The sequence below is a fragment of the Pinus tabuliformis genome, chromosome 6 (genome assembly GCF_031772625.1).
Source record: "Pinus tabuliformis cultivar Carrire ecotype Pingquan chromosome 6, CPIR1, whole genome shotgun sequence".
Taxonomy (NCBI): Eukaryota; Viridiplantae; Streptophyta; class Pinopsida; order Pinales; family Pinaceae; genus Pinus; species Pinus tabuliformis.
In genome coordinates, this window is record NC_142292.1 from 173681956 (window position 1) to 173700027 (window position 18072).

An 18072-nucleotide genomic window follows, 5' to 3' on the forward strand; every position below is an offset into this window, starting at 1 on the left:
AAAATGACCCCATTTATGGCACTTTATGGGTATCAACCACCATCCATCACATCATATTTAAGAGAAAATTCTAAGGTTCAGGCAGTGGAACATCACATCGAACATCAACAACAAGTCCTCCAACTCTTAAAGGATAACCTCGTGTTGGCACAGAATAGAATGAAACAACAGGCAGATCAACATCGCAGTGAAAGAAGTTTTGATGTAGGTGATTGGGTATTCCTACGGCTACAACCATATAAGCAAATGTCCCTCAAGCAAGCTAAGAAGGATAATAAATTATCACCAAAGTATTATGGTCCGTACAAGGTGTTGCAAAAGATTGGTACTATGGCATACAAATTGGAGCTTCCTGCAGCTTCTCGATTGCACCCAGTTTTCCATGTTTCATGTTTAAAGAAGGTTATAGGCGACAAGCTCCCAGTTCAAACAATATTGCCAGAACTTGACGAGGAAGGAAAAATTATATTGGAACCGGAAGCAGTCACAGAAACAAGAACTCGACAGCTACGAAATCGATCAATTTCAGAGTATCTTATCAAGTGGAAGAACTTATCCGCTGAAGATTCCACATGGGAGGATGAGAATTTTATGCAGAAGTATCCAGAACTACTCAAGCGTTGAGGACAACACTTTTTTGAAGGAGAGGGGCATGTTGGGTCCCTATAATACTAGTGATTACCCCATTACTATTGTAGTTATACCCCTTATTTATATTGTTGTGCCCATATACCCCCATATTGTTATATTGTGCCACATAGAATCCCTCTATTGTTATTTTTGTGCCCTATAATATTATTGTTAGGTAGGCTTTGATTATATTGGGACCACTTAGACTCCTATATATAGAAAGGAGGTTTTTCATTTGTATCATCCAAGAATTGTTCATTTATGTAATGTAAAGGAGGTTTCCCCCTCGAAGAGGCTGAATTCTAAGGCGTGGATCTCTCTTTTCTATCTTTTTGTGAGCTGGTTTCATAACAGACAAATCATTATAAATAGGGCTAGATTGGTGTGCATGGGATACACTCAAATTCAAATAATTGACTTTGAGGAGACTTTTTCTCCTACTGCTAGACTGGAGGCTCTAAGGATGTTTTTAGCATTTGCTTGTTCAAAAGTTTTCAAATTATATCAAATGGATGTGAAGTTTACCTTTCTAAATGGAGATGTAAAACAAGAAGTATACTTGGAACAACAAGAAGGATTTGACTTGGATGAAAATAAATAATTTGCATGCAGATTAAAAATGGCTCTGTATGGATTAAATCAACCTCCAAGAGCTTTGTATGCTAGACTTGATCACTATATGAAACAATACAGATTCAAGAAAGGAGTTGTAGGAAGAAATATCTACATGAACATGGACAAATACAATATGTTAAGCACACTAGTATACGTGGATGATCTGATTTTTGGGAGCAATAATGATGACATGAGTCACAGATTTACATATGTCAAAAGAATTTGAAATTTCGATGATTGATGAGTTTTCTTACTTTCTTAGACTTCAAGTAACTCAAACTAAAGTAGGAATACTCATATCATAAGAAAAATATCTCAGGTATATTCTTAAGTGATTAGGGATGGAAGAATGTGCTATTGTGACCACACTTATGACTACAGGATACCAGTTAAGTAAAGTTGATGAATCTCCTATGGTAGATGCTACTCCTTATGGATTAATGATTGGAGGTCTTTTATATCTAACAACTTCATGACTAGACATCATGTCGGAAATATGAATGGTGGCAATATTTCAATCAGGTCGTAAGGAATCTCATATGCTAGTTGTAAAGAGAGTACTTAGATATTTGAAAGGAACTATTGATTTTGGACTATGGTACCCCAAAAGCAAAAACATTACCTTAAATGCATATACTGATGTAGATTGGGATTGAAGCCTTGATGATCGAAAAAGTACCAGTGGAAATGCTTTCTTCTTAGGAGACTAATTTGCATCTTGGTTAAACAAGAAACAATCACCTATATCTCTCTCCATAGCTAAAGTCAAGTACATAGCAACAAAAATTTGGTGTACACAAATCCTATTGATGAAGGAAGCCTTGAAGGATTTCAACATAGAGATAAATGAGTTGATCACCATCTACTATGTCAATGCTAGTGTAATCAGCCTCCCAAAGAATCCAGTCATGCATTCAAAGAAAAACCATATCCAAACCAAGCACTTTCTCCGAGAACAGGTTGCAGAGCAGAGCATCAAAATGGAGTATGTCAACACTAAGGAACAAATTGCAGATATATTCACAAATCCCATATGAACTGTAAACTGCCATGGATATTCCATTGGATAGTTTGTCACAACATATTTGATGATATTATATTAAAAATATGAAATTCTACACTATTACAATTTTAATAGATTTATGGATCTATGGATTTATTGTTAATAGTGGATGCATGCAGATAAAAATTATACATAAAAATAGAGAACAACAAAATAAAAGTACACACAAAATCACACAAACAGAAACACGCGTGTGCACACACACACACACACGCACACGCATGCGCGCGCACACCCACACACATGCGCACACGCACGTGCACACAGACACAAACACACACACACATATTTGACGCAATATATGCTCTAGGGAACCCTTTTGGGAGAAAACCCGGCTGGAAGGTGAAGTCTATTTGCTCTCTCTCTCTCTGAATGGAAGTATGGTTGTAAGTACAAAGTAGTCTGGTTTGTGGCTCATGGGATGCTACAATCCCCAAATCCTCTCCATGTGTTTTGTGTATTATCCCTCTTGGTGATTTATTTTCAGTTATGGAACAAATGCACCTGGAAGAATGGAATCCCTTTTCCTCCTAGTAGCCTCATTATAACACAACTCGATAGCCTACTCGTGCTTAGGTTTGACTACCTCAACTCTTAACCCGAGTTACAATATTGACTCTTCTAGAGTCGTATACATCATAATAAAATGGCTAGCCCCTTTTTCATGAATAATGGAGGTTAATGTGAAATCCTCTCAAATTATGGTGGTGAAAACAAGAAGGTCAACTTTCGAGTGACATAACTTTCACATACAAACTTCAATTAACACGCTTCCTATGTTGTTGGAAAGGTATATATTTATAGAAAAACATGAAAAGGCCCTGTACTAAAGCAGAAACGTTTTACCACCCAAAAAACATCATTTGATGCCTCAAAACGCTCCTGGAATGTTTAAGAGCCTGTTTTGCCAAACTAGGTCCTTCCTATAAAAATGGTCCCATGCGCTGATTCCTCCACCTTTTCCACTCTCAAACCATTTATATGGATGAAAAACAATAAAATGATCTAATATGGATCACCCTACATTAAGAATCATTTGACTCTTTCATCCCATTAGAGCATCCCTTTCTTATTGATGTCAAAGGGGGAGGATATGACAGGGGGAGTAGCATGATGACACGAAGAGAAACACAATGACAGGGGGAGTAGCATGATGACACGAAGAGAAACACAATGACAAGGGGAGTGTTAGGCCCCTATAATACTAGTGTATTCCCCTTATTGTTATTGTGAGTGTAGCCCCCTATTGTTATTGTTATGCCCATGTATCCCCAATGTTGTTATTGTTGTGCCCCATAGAATCCCACTATTGTTATTATTGTTCTCTTATATTATTATTGTTATGTAGGCTTTGATTATATTGTGACCCCTTAGAATCCTATATATACCAAGGAGTTATTATCATTTGTATCATCCAATAATTATTCATTTATGTAAAGTAAAAAAGGTTTCCCCCTTGAAGAGGCTAATTTTTAAATCGTTGATCTATCTTTTATTCTATTTTGTGAGTTGGTTTCATAACATTTGGTATTAGATCTTTGGATTCTAGGGTTTCACTTCGTCAAACAGGTCATCTTGAAATTTTCGTTATAACTTTTTTATATGAGGCTTCAGAAGCTAAAATTGCAACCATGCGGAGCCGAAGTAATGGCAAACTTTGTGTACAAATTTTAGATCTTTCTTTGCTATATTATTAGAGATATGATCCAAGGAAGTTAGGTTTTTTGCAAGCTCCAGAATTCCATCTCAAACATGTTACCTAGGAAAAATTGTCATAACTTTATCTCCAAGTATTGGATTTGAATTTCTTAAAACGTGGCTGAAAGTAAATAGATTGTATTTTTTCGTATATCATTTTTAGGTTTGAAGGTCAAAACAATGACACATGGCACTTTGTACAAGTTTTCTCTACTGAACTAGTCGATAATCAGGTCATCGTGGGAGATTGGGCATAACCCTTTCTTTAAGAATCCAATCTCAGTATGAATTGTGGGGTTAGAAATAATACTCCAAGGGCTATCACAAGACAAAATTTCAGATCTTGGAGATCCTAAATTACATAGATACAAGAGCTTCAATATCAAGCTCCTAAAAACAAGAAAAAGGTGTGTAATTTTTTTAAATCTTGCACAACTTTTGTTGAAAAAATATTTTGAAGTGACTCAAAGGCCATATAGAAGCATAGATATTGTTGTTTGATTTCCAAAATGTCTTGAAACAAAAAAATTAACACACCTAGTAAGCAACTAAAAATATCTTCTATGGCGCATGAAGAAGACGAATAAATGCCTTTCAGATATCTAAATATTCTCTTTACAACTAGCATATGGGATTCCTTACGCCCTGATTGAAATCTTGCCACCATTCCTATTTCCTGCATGATGTCTAGTCTAGAAATCAACTCTCTCAAAAGCAAGAAGGAAGAATCTAATAGAATAGAAGAAGTGTTGAGAAACAAGTTGAAGGAAAAGGAAGAAATTTGTGAAAAATTGGAAGCTGAAGTTGTATCACTAAAATGAGAGTTGGAAAAAGCTAACAAGAATTTGAAGAGTTCCCAGACATTCTCAACTTTCAAAGGCTAGTACATGACAAATATGGACTTGGGTATACATGTGAATCTTCCAATTGAAAGGAAGAAACCAATGTTCACCATGAAGAAATCCTAGAAGTTTTGTTGATGTCCTTAAAGGATACCATCATTCTAACCCTATAGGAAAAAAATTTCATCTAAGGAATGAGAAGAATCCTCTTCCTAAAAGGAATATCTCATCAAGGAATATTATCCTAATAAATATGAAACATTTTCCTTGGTCGTTGTTTCTTTTCTAAAAATTTTGGTGACCACGAAAAACATTACAAGGCTTATGGGGCTAATCATCAAAATAAGATTATTGATCCAAAATGGAAATGAGATATCAAGGATTCTAACTCCTTTGCTCCTCTTTCAAAATATAGTCTAGAACAGGGAAAATTTTAAGAACCCCCCCTAAATTTATAAATATAATAAATGGGCGAATCTCCATGGTATATAGGAAAAATGAAAGGCAATTTTATCAATAATATAATATGTATATATAATTTTTTGGCGAATCTCTCACCAGGCATGGCGAATATTTTACTCAATTATAAAATCTTGTAAGATCTTGGCGAGTCTTTCACTAAATAATAAAACTTTGTAAAGTCCTAGTGAATCTTAGCATAGGCTACATGCTGGTTTAATTCCCCCATTTAAATAGGCTACATGCTGGTTTAATTCCCCCATTTAAATAGGCTACATTCCAAGTGAATACCATGGGTCAATACCATGTGCCATTTTGGTGAATACCATGGGTCAATACCATGTGCCATTTTTATTTTTATTAATTCTAATATTAGGGTTAATAATGGTTTTTTGCATGGTATTAATAGCAATCTAGTCCATGGTATTTGTCCCATAGTATTTTGGCCATAGGTTTCACCTAAATATAACCCATTTTTGAGTGTTCGTAAATATAAGGTGACTTATGGAGTAAATATAAAAAAATGTTTTAATTGTTTACCATACCTCTCGTTTACTTATATTTTTATTAATTTACCATACCTCTTTTACAAATATGGTATTTGGCCCATAGGATTCACTTAAATAAAACCTCTTTCTTGAGCCTTCATAAATAGAACGAGGGTTGTGGACTAAATATAAAAAGAGGTTTTATTTATTTACGATACGTCTAGTTTATTTATATTTTTATTTATTTACCATACCTTTTGAGTAAGTATAAAAAGACGTTTTATTTATTTACCATACCTCCACTTTACTTATATTTTTATTTGTTTACACCCTTACATATATATAAGGTGACTTATGGAGTAAATATAAAAAATGTTTTATTTATTTACCATACCTCTCATTTATTTATATTTTTATTAATTTACCATACCTCTTTTATAAATATGGTATTTGGCCCATAGGATTCACTTAAATAAAACCTATTCTTGAAAATGGGCGAATGGATTCACTTAAATAAAACCTATTCTTGAAAATGGGCGAATGGAAGGTTGTAAGTCCTAATTTCAAGGGCTAAATTTACCTTTTTTACGCTCTCCCTTAAAATCAGGTGGGCTATTTGAGGTGATTTGTAAAAATGTACTATGATACAAAATATTCGCCCACTAAAAATTTAAAACCCCTTAATTTCGCCAAAGGGCGAACATTCGCCCCTAAAATTATCCTTGGTCTAGAATGTTACAACTGCAATAATTAAGGCCATGTAGCACAAAATGTTTCTCTAGAACAAAGAGAGAAATTTTGGAGAAAGAAAATTCAAGAATTTAAATCTGAAAATTGTAGACTAGCTTTATGAGCTCAGTAAAAGGAAAATCTATGGTTTGTAGATAATGGATGTTCTAGGAAGTGACTAGACAAAATTCATCTTAATAAGAAAATAAAAGGATGGAAATGTGACCTTTGGAGAGAGTGGATCTATTAAAATTCTTGTTAAAGACACATTGATTCTCATCAATGGCATGGAAAAAGCACAAAATGCACTATACATTGAAGGGCACAAGCATAATCTTATAATTTTCAGTAAAATATGAGAGAAAGGACATGATCTCATATTCCGATCCAAGGACTATGATACAAGGAGATCTTCTTCAGGGAAACTGGTAGGAAGAGGAGTAAGAATGACAAATAATGTATACATTCTCAGTGAAATTCAAGAAGAGAGATGCTACATGACTCAAGAAAATGAAAGTTGGTTATGGAACAAACATTTAGAACACCTAAGCTTTGATAACTTGGTGAATCTTAGCAAGACTCAAGTAGTAAGAAATATCCCCAAAATTTCAAAGCCAAATAATGCTATCTGTGCATCATGTCAACATGGAAACCAAGCTAGGACAAAATTAAAATCAAAGGAATGTTCTACATAAGAGCCTCTAGAACTTATTCATGAAGATTGGTGCGATCCAACTATAACTCCATCTCTACAAGAAAAAAAGGTACTTTATTTTATTTATAGATGATTATACTAGAATGGTGTGGGTATTTTTCATAAGATATAAGTCAGAAGCACTAGTTTTTTTTTAATTTCAAAGGAATGGTTGAAAATGAAAGTGAGTTTAAGATTAAATTCTTAAGAACGAATAGAGGTGGGGAATCTACCTAAGGAGAATTTAATGCATTCTTTGCAAAATAAGGAATCAAAAGGGAACTATCTGTTGCTAGGACTCCACAACAAAATGGAGTAGTGGAAAGAAAGAAGTGATTTGTACATGACATTGCACGAACAATGTTATTAGAAGCTGATTTACATGGAAAATTTTGGAGAGCGGTAGTTGAGGCAATAGTCTATATCATGAACTGAGATTGACTTTGGGTAAACATTGATAAAACTCCATACAAACCATGGAGAGGAAGGACTGTCTCTATGAAACACTTTAGAATATTTGGAAGAAAATACTATATGAATATTAATGATGATTCGCTAGGGAAATTTGATTCATGTGTTTATGAACGAATTTTTCTTGGATACTCATTAAGAAGCAAGGCCTACAAATGCTACGCTAATTGATTTTCAAAAGATATTCAAAATCATCTATGTAAACATAAGTGAAGGTATTCCAAAAATAGAAGTATTTCAAACCAATGAATAAGACCCTATCCTTGCAGATCTAAGGAAGGTGGTGCATAGGAAGATAACGAGCCAAAAAATCAAAAGGAGGAATCATCTAAAACATTGTCAAAGTTAAAGCCTGTACAAAAACATCATTTAGAAGACAAAGTCATTGTATATGTAGATGGAGGAATATGAACTCGAAGAAATATGATAAACACACCAAAAATCAATGATATTGCCTTTCTCTCCACAATAGAACCAAAAAAATTCACTCAAGCAAGTAAGGATCCTCATTAGATAAAGGAAATGGAAGAAGAGATGAACCAAATTAAAAAGCATGGAACATGGGAGCTATGACCTCGTCCAAAGGATAGGAATGTCATAGGCACCAAGTGGGTGAAAAAGAACAAAATGAATGAAGATGGAAAAATAATTCAAAATAAGGCTACATTGGTGTGTAATGGATACACTCAAATTCAAGGAATTGACTTTTGCTCCTATTGCTAGACTAGAGGTTGTAGGAACGTTTTTAGCATTTTCTTGTTCAAATGTTTCAAATTATATCAAATGGATGTGAAGTCAACCTTTCTAAATGGATATCTAAAACAAGAAGTACACATGGATCAACTAGAAGGATTTGACTTGGATGAAAATAAATAATTTCTATGTAGATTAAAAAAGGCTCAGCATGGATTAAATCAACCTCCAAGAGCTTGATTTGCTAGACTTGATCACTATATTAAACAATACAGATTGAAGAAAGGAGTTGCGGGAAGAGATATCTACATGAAGATGGACAAAGACAAACTATTAATCACACTATTAAACATGGATGATCTGATTTATGGGAGAAATAATGATGACATGAGTCACAAATGTTCGGAAGATATTTCAAAAGAATTTGAAGTTTCAATGATTGGTGAGTTTTCTTACTTTCTTAGACATTAAATGACTCAAACTAAAGTAGGAATTCTCATATCACAAGAAAAATATCTCAGGTATATGCTTAAGTGATTAGGGATGGAAGAATGTGCTATTGCGAGCACACTTATCACTACAGGATACCAGTTAAGTAATGTTGATGAATACCCTATGGTAGATGCTACTCTTTAGGGATTAATGATTGGAGGTATTTCATGTCTAACAACTTCATGACTAGACATCATGCAAGAAATAGGAATGGTGGAAAGATTTCAATCACGCCGTAAGGAATCCCATATGCTAGTTGTAAAGAGAATATTTAGATATCTGAAAGGCACTATTGATTTTGGACTATGGTATCCTAAAAGAAAAAACATTACCTTTAATGCATATACTAATGCAAATTTGGGTGGAAGCATTGATGATAAAAAAGGTACCAGTGGAAATGATTTCTTCTTAGGAGACTAATTTGCATCTTGGTTAAGCAAGAAATAATCACCTATATCTCTCTCCATAGCTAAAGTCGAGTACATACCAACAAAAAAATGGTGTACACAAATCCTATTGATGAAGGAAGCCTTGAAGGATTTTAACATAGAGATAAATGAGTTGATCACCATCTACTATGACAATGCTAGTGTAATCAGCCTCCAAACAATCCAGTCGTGCATTCAAATAAAAACCATATCCAAACTGAGCACCACTTTCTCCGAGAACAAGTTGCAGAGAAAAACATCAAAATGGAGTATGTCAACACTAAGGAGAAAATTGCAGATATCTTCACAAATCCCATATGAACTGTAAACTGACGTGGATATTCCACTGGATAGTTTGTCACAACCTATCTAATGATATTATATTAAATATCTGAAATTCTACACTATTACAATTTTAACATATTTATGGATCTGTAGATTTAATGTTAATAGTGCATGCATGCAAATGAAAATTATACATACAAATAGAGAACAACAAAATAAAATCACACACACACACACACACACACACATACACACGCACACACATTTGTTCTAATTATTCAAAATTTGTTTCTATTGGAGCAAAATATTCATCCTAATTAAACATGCTTTAGCCTCAATTGGAGCAAAATATTCATCCTAATTAAACATGCTTTAGCCTCAATTGGAGCAAAATATTCATCCTAATTAAGAAGAACTATTAGCACTTCAAGAGAATACCTTAGACCCTTTTTAGAGTAGTACCCTCAACCCTTAGGTAGGACAAAACTTGACCCTTAGGTAGGAAGTCTGAACCTATGAAAATTCTGCATCAAAATCAAAACTTTGGCCTTGGGGTAGAGCTTCAAAAGACTTTAGCTTATGGTAGATTTTGAGCATACTTGAAGCCATTTCTAAAGAAAAGTTTGAGGCAACCTTGAGCAAAGTTTGCAATAAGTTTTACAACAAGTTTTTTGAGCAATTTTGTTGACTATTTGATTAAGCTAATTTGATGGACATTTGGACAAAGTTGGAGTAGACCTTTGGAGCCTCTTCTTTGTGGATCTACTTGAGAAGTATTGGATACTTCTCTAGCAACATATGAAAACATCATTGGAGCATTGTTGAAAGTAGCTTTAGAGCACCGTTGAACACATTTTTGAACTAAGGCTTGAAGCAATTAAAGCAACCTTTAGTAGACTTGTTGTAGTAGTCTTTAGAGGACTTTTGGTGCAAACCTTGTAAAGCATCTTGGAGCAGTTTGTGGAGAAATTGTTGTTGTAGTTTCGAAGTCCTTTTGATGGTATTTGGAAGTATTCTTTGGCCTTTGAAGTTTTGAAGTAGTGTTGGGTTGGAGCTTGATTGAGGAGTGGAGTCGTTTTACAAGGTTGGAGCATTGTGGGAGACCAGGTTGGAGCATGGATTTGTTTTGAGGATTGGATTCCTCATTCAAGCTTGGAGCCTTCAAGAAGTTAAATATCTTGTTGTAAAAGAGGATTGTAGTCCTCACCATCTGTTGGGTCCCTATAATACTAGTGATTACCCCATTACTATTGTAGTTATACCCCTTATTTATATTGTTGTGCCCCTATTACCCCCATGTTGTTATTTCTGTGCCCCATAGAATCCCTCTATTGTTATTTTTGTGGCTTTATATTATTATTGTTAGGTCGGCTGGATTATATTGTGACTCCTTAGACTCCTATATATAGAAAGGAGGTTTTGTCATTTGTATCATCAAAGAATTGTTCATTTATGTAATGTAAAGGAGGTTGCCCCCTCGAAGAGGCTGAATTATAAGGCGTTGATCTATCTTTTCTATCTTTTCTTGAGTTGGTTCCATAACATTTGGTATCAGAGCTTTGGATTCGAGTGTTTCGCTGTTCCAAACAGGTCAACATGGCATTTTCGCTATAACTTTTTTTCTGTGGTGTTTCAGAAGTCGCAAAAAAAACCAATTTGAGAAGAAATCGCGCTGAACCTTGGATCTGAATTTCAGATCTTTTCGCGCGATATTTGTGGATATATGATCTGAGGAAGTTGGTCTTTTTGTTGACTCCTAAATTACATTCAAAACAGGTGACCTGGGGAAAATCGTCATAACTTTCTCTCCGGGGATCAGATTGAAATTTCATAAGAAGGTACAAAAAGAGGACTAACCATAGTTTCTTGTATGTGCGTTTCAGATTCAAAGGTTGAAACAGTGACTCATGGCACGTTGTACAAGTTCGCTCTACTGAACTAGTTTAAAAGCAAGTCACTGTGGGAGATTTCACATAACTCTTCCTTGGAGAATCCAATTTGGGTCAGACTTGTGGCATTGGAAAGAGGATGCAGAAGGATACTACAGGTCTCAATTTCAGAACTAGATGATCCGAAATTACAGAGATACATCAGATTCAATATCAGGCTTCTATAAAGTGAAAAAAGGTGTGTAGTTTTTTTAAAATTTTTGTGTAAGCTTGTTTTAACGGAATTCAAAGGGCATAGTAAAGCATTATTATCGGTAACTGATGCCCCGAGGAAAGAAAATGCAAACACCTAGTAAGGAACCTGAAAGCTCTAGCATGACTCATGAAGAAGAGGAAGAAATGCTACATGATATATCAAAATTACAAGAACAAGTGCAACAAATGTCACACTCACAAAAGCGAACAGAAACTAAGTGGCATGGAATCTAAGATAACTGGCGTGGAATCTAAGATAAATGGCGTGGAATCTAATATAAAGGGCATGGAAGCTAAGATGGATGATTCGAAGACAGATTTGAAGAGAGACATGGAAAATTTGAAGACAGATTTGAAGACAGACATGGCAGATTTGAAGACAGATTTGACAAATTTTCTACAAGAAATACTTACTAATGGTGAAAAGGTTGTAAAGGAAACTCATGATGTGAACAAAAGTAATGTTAATCATGATTCCATAGACGCTAATGTTGGATCGAAGACCCACCATATTCCAAAAATCGATATGAGGAAGTTTGATGGCAAGGATCCCGCCACATGGATATTACAGATGGAGCAATTCTTCGATCTCAATAATGTGCAAAACACACAAAAGGTACGTATGGCAACTGTATATTTGGAACCAAATCAGTTTGTATGGTATCAATGGCTTTGCTCTCGTAAAAAATTTATCACTTGGGCAATTTTTACGAAAGAATTGATAGCACATTATGAAGATACAAAAAGCAACACTTTTTTTAGCCAATTGATAAGTCTCAAACAAAAGGGTTCAGTAATGGAGCACATTGAGGAGTTCCAAAAATTGAACATAAGGGTAAAATATATTCCAGAGGAGCATAGGATTGATGTGTTCATAGGGTCTTTAAAGGATAATATCCAACATGATGTTCGCCTTTGGGAACCTGATTCATTAGAGAAGGCATTCAGGTTAGCAAGAAAAATGGAAAGCAAAATTATGGCAACCAGGAAGCATACCACTCACAACTATAAAGACGGAAGTGTTGTTGCCCCTAGTCTTCCACAACCTATAAGGTTGACACCACAACAATTGGAAGAAAAAAGAGCAAAAGGGCTTTGTTACAGTTGTGATAGCAAATACACTAAAGGTCATAAGTGTGCTGAGAAGAAATTATTCTACATAGATTGTGAAGAGGAAGAAGAAAAGGAGCAAGAAAGGTCAAAAGAAGAAGATATACTCCAGGAACAAAGCCTAGATGAAGAACAAATAAATCCGACCATATCTTGTAATGCATTGGTGGGAATTACCACTCCTCAAACCATCAAGATAGAAGGACAAATCAAGAAGAAAAAGGTAATAGTGTTGATTGATTCAGGAAGCACCCACAATTTTATTCATTGTAGGGTAGCAAAAGAATTGAATTGCTTCCTATATCCAGCACCAGAGTGTCAAGTGATGATTGCAAATGGAGGAACAATAAATTGCTCTGGAAAGTGCCATAATATCAAGCTATCCATGGGAGAATATGTATTGACTAGCCCAATGCTTTCCATTCCAATGGGAGGTGCTGATGTTGTACTAGGAGTCCAATGGCTACAATCCTTGGGTACAATAGCTTTTAATTTTCAAGAACTTTTCATCAAATTTTCTACAGAAGGAAAGGAAGTTGAATTAAGGGGTATTGCAGGGAAACCAGGAAAGATAATCAGCTCTAATGGTATGACAAAGCTTCTAAAAAGGAGCAAAGAGGTGTAATTGCACAATTATGTTCGCTAGATGTTTCCACATCAGAATCATCTATTTCTCCAGATCTCCAAAAAGTCCTGGACAATCATTCCAAGGTATTTGAGACTCCCAAAGGTCTCCCACCTATGCGTGATCATGATCATGCTATTCATCTGATTCCAGGAAGTGTTCCTCCAAACATCAGGCCGTACAGATATCCCTATGTCCAAAAAAGTGAAATTGAACGTATGGTTGCAGAAATGCTAGAGGCTGGTATAATTCAACGAGTCAAAGTTCTTTCTCTACTCCAGTAGTATTGGTGCACAAGAAGGATGGATCATGGCGCATGTGTCCGGATTATAGGGAGCTCAACAAGCTCACTATTAAAGATAAGTTCCCCATTCCTGTCATTGATGAATTACTGGATGAATTGCATGGATCAATTTACTTCACCAAGTTGGATCTTCGTTCGGGATATCATCAAATCAGAATGAAGATTGAAGACATTCCGAAAATGGCATTTAGAACTCATGAGGGTCATTATGAATTTTTGGTCATGCCTTTTGGCCTTACCAATGCACCTTCAACATTTCAAGGTTTGATGAATTCAATTTTCAAACCATTCCTTAGAAAATTTGTGTTAGTATTTTTTGATGATATACTAATCTACAACAAGTCTTGGAAGGATCATGTTGAACATGTTGACAGGGTGCTACAACTATTGGAGGAGAAACAATTATATGCAAAAAGATCCAAATGTTTCTTTGGAGTCCAGGAGGTGGAATATTTGGGTCATATTGTATCTCATGAAGGAGTTAAGGTAGACCCTAGCAAAATTAAAGCCATTAAGGAATGGAAAATCCCCACATCCATAAAGCATCTGCGAGGATTTCTTGGGTTGACAGGGTATTATCGCAAGTTTGTTAAGAATTATGGGAGAATAGCAGCACCTCTAACAACATTATTGAAGAAAGATGCATTTTCATGGACTCCGGAAGCAACAAAGGCCTTTGAACATCTTAAAGAGGCAATGTGCCAAGCACCGGTCTTAGCTACACCGGACTTCACAAAAACCTTTATTGTGGAATGTGATGCTTCAGGAAATGGAATTGGTGCTGTTCTAATGCAAGATGAAAGACCCATTGCTTTTGAAAGTCGTCCAATCAAGGGAAAGTTTTTAACAAAGCTATTTATGAGAAGGAAATGTTGGCAATACTCCATGCACTTAAGAAATGGCGACCCTACCTAATGGGAAGACACTTCAAGGTAAAAACGGATCATGATAGCCTTAAATACTTTTTAGAACAAAGATTATCCTCTGAAGAGCAACAAAAGTGGGTCACAAAGATGTTGGGTTATGACTTTGAAATCATCTACAAAAAAGGGAAGCAAAATGTGGTGGCAGATGCACTCTCAAGAAAGGATGAGGATGTGGAAGCATTGTTGTGCGCCATTTCTATTATCCAACCAGATTGGATAAACGAAGCAAGGGAGGAATGGAAGAATGACGAAGAAGTGTGGGCACTTATTCGAAAGCTACAACAAGATTCCAGTACGTCTGATACATTTAGCTGGCAAAATGATTCGTTATGGTACAAAGATCGCTTATACCTCTGTAAGAATTCCCAGCTAAAACAAAAGATTCTTATGGAATTGCACACTTCTCCCTTAGGAGGGCACTCAGGATTTTTAAAAACTTACCACAGGGTTAAGAAGGAATTTTTTTGGGATGGCCTTAAATCAGATATTCAAAAGTTTGTGGCGGAATGTTTGGTTTGCCAACAAAATAAAGTTGAAACAATTAAGACACCGGGTCTATTACAACCTTTATCCATTCCAAGCCAACGTTGGGAGGAGGTTTCAATGGATTTTATCACAGGTTTACCCAAGTCTGAGGGAAAGAGTGTCATCATGGTGGTAGTTGACAGACTTACCAAGTATGCACACTTTTGTGCATTATCACATCCATTTAAAGCCAGTACAGTTTCTACTGCATTTATGGAAACAATTCAAAAGCTACATGGAACCCAAAGATTATTGTAAGTGACAGAGATCCCATTTTCACTGAAAATTTTTGGACAGAATTATTTTCTTGTCTTGGTACTCAGTTAGCTCATAGCTCATCTTATCATCCTCAATCTGATGGGCAAACTGAGATAGTAAACAAATGTTTGGAAGGATATCTTCGTTGCTTTGTATCTGATAAACAGACACAATGGGTCAAATGGTTGCCTCTGGCTGAATGGTGGTATAACACTTCCTTCCATACAACAACAAAAATGACCCCATTTATGGCACTTTATGGGTATCAACCACCATCCATCACATCATATTTAAGAGAAAATTCTAAGGTTCAGGCAGTGGAACATCACATCAAACATCAACAACAAGTCCTCCAACTCTTAAAGGATAACCTCGTGTTGGCACAAAATAGAATGAAACAACAGGTAGATCAACATTGCAGTGAAAGAAGTTTTGATGTAGGTGATTGGGTATTCCTACGGCTACAACCATATAAGCAAATGTCCCTAAAGCAAGCTAAGAATGATAATAAATTATCACCAAAGTATTATGGTTTGTACAAGGTGTTGCAAAAGATTGGTGCTATGGCATACAAATTGGAGTTTCCTGTAGCTTCTCGATTGCACCCAGTTTTCCATGTTTCATGTTTAAAGAAGGTTATAGGTGACAACCTCCCAGTGCAAACAATATTGCCAGAACTTGATGAGTAAGGAAAAATTATATTGGAACCGGAAGCAGTCACAGAAACAAGAACTCGATAGCTACGAAATCGATCAATTTCAGAGTATCTTATCAAGTTGAAGAACTTATCCACTGAAGATTCCACATGGGAGGATGAGAATTTTATGCAGAAGTATCCAGAACTACTCAAGCGTATAGGACAAAACTTTTTTGAAGGAGAGGGGCATGTTGGGTCCCTATAATACTATTTATTACCCAATTACTATTGTAGTTATACCCCTTATTTATATTGTTGTGCCCCTATTACCCCCATGTTGTTATTTTTGTGCCCCATAGAATCCCTCTATTGTTATTTTTGTGGCTTTATATTATTATTGTTAGGTCGGCTGGATTATATTGTGACTCCTTAGACTCCTATATATAGAAAGGAGGTTTTGTCATTTGTATCATCAAAGAATTGTTCATTTATGTAATGTAAAGGAGGTTGCCCCCTCGAAGAGGCTGAATTCTAAGGCATTGATCTATCTTTTCTATCTTTTCTTGAGCTGGTTCCATAACACCATCTTATTAATAAAATTATCCTTTGTTTTGTTACATTTGTTTTGGTTTAATTTGTGATAAAAATATTAATTGACATAATTTAATAGTTGAAACAAATATTGATTTACCCCCTTCTCATTATTTCCAACATGTTCATGACAATTGCAGTTGCTTCTTCAAAATATATGGATATTCAAACCCTCAATGAACTTTATTTATGTTGTCTGTGGACCAAATGAGCTCAACCACATGAAATATTCAATTGCTAACCTCATTGAGATTTTTGGCTCTAATACCAATATGATAGAAGGACAAAGGAGAAAACCAAAAATCAACACCCTTAAATGTGAACTACTACTCAATTAATTTCTTCTATTGCTTAAAGGTACATGATTATAAAGACTCAAAACCACTAAGAATAGCTATACTAATCTTTGGTTCATACACACATGACACACTCATGACATGCAGATCACTATGAACTAACTGACACATAGTCGACAACCAAATTAAATTTCTAAAAATAGCTTGAACTAATAACTAGCTGGACCTAACTTATCTTAACTCATACATGTGTGCATGCAGGAGTAATTATCTCCAACACAAAGTAATTTATGGAAGACAAAACAGATCATATTATACATCCTTAACAATAAGGAGAATGGGACCTAATTTGGTGACTCACAAGGAGGACATGGAAGTAGATAAAGCCTTCTCTAGGTGGAAAGAATGCCATGCTTAGATGACATTGGAACTAGTAAGAGAAAAAAATGCTCCAAGTAAGCTTGCACCCTCAATAGTTATTTACCACAAGTGATTAAGACAAACTATGTCAAGAGGTTTGTGGTGGGCCATGAAAGTAAAAGAAAAAATTTTGTTAAATGATAAATAATTTATTTTTCCATTAAAAAACGCCTAAAAATAATAATAGATTTTTTTTTTTTAAATCATTATTTAGATTTTATTAAAAATTTGTTAAAATTATTTATTTTTAATTAAATTTTATTTCCTATATCACCATTTTCAAAATTGATATCTTCTCTTTATTTTATTTTTTTGCATACCAATGTAAAACATTGTTCCTTATCTTATTTTTAAAGTAACCGTGTAAAACATATCACATGAAAGCATACTTTTTAAAATAATGTTAAATAAATTAACAATTCAAGATTTGATAATATATATGGTAATCACCATTACTGACTATTTGGAATGATTAAGTATTCAATTTCGAATTGTATTATACCTGAAACGTTGTATATTTTTTTATTTTAAAAAACCATGTAAAACTAAACTAGACTTTTTCATTCTAAGAAACCATGTAAAACACCTTCCCGGAAGGTAGAATTTTTATATTTTTGAAAAAAAAAAGTAACACCTTCCCGGAAGGTAG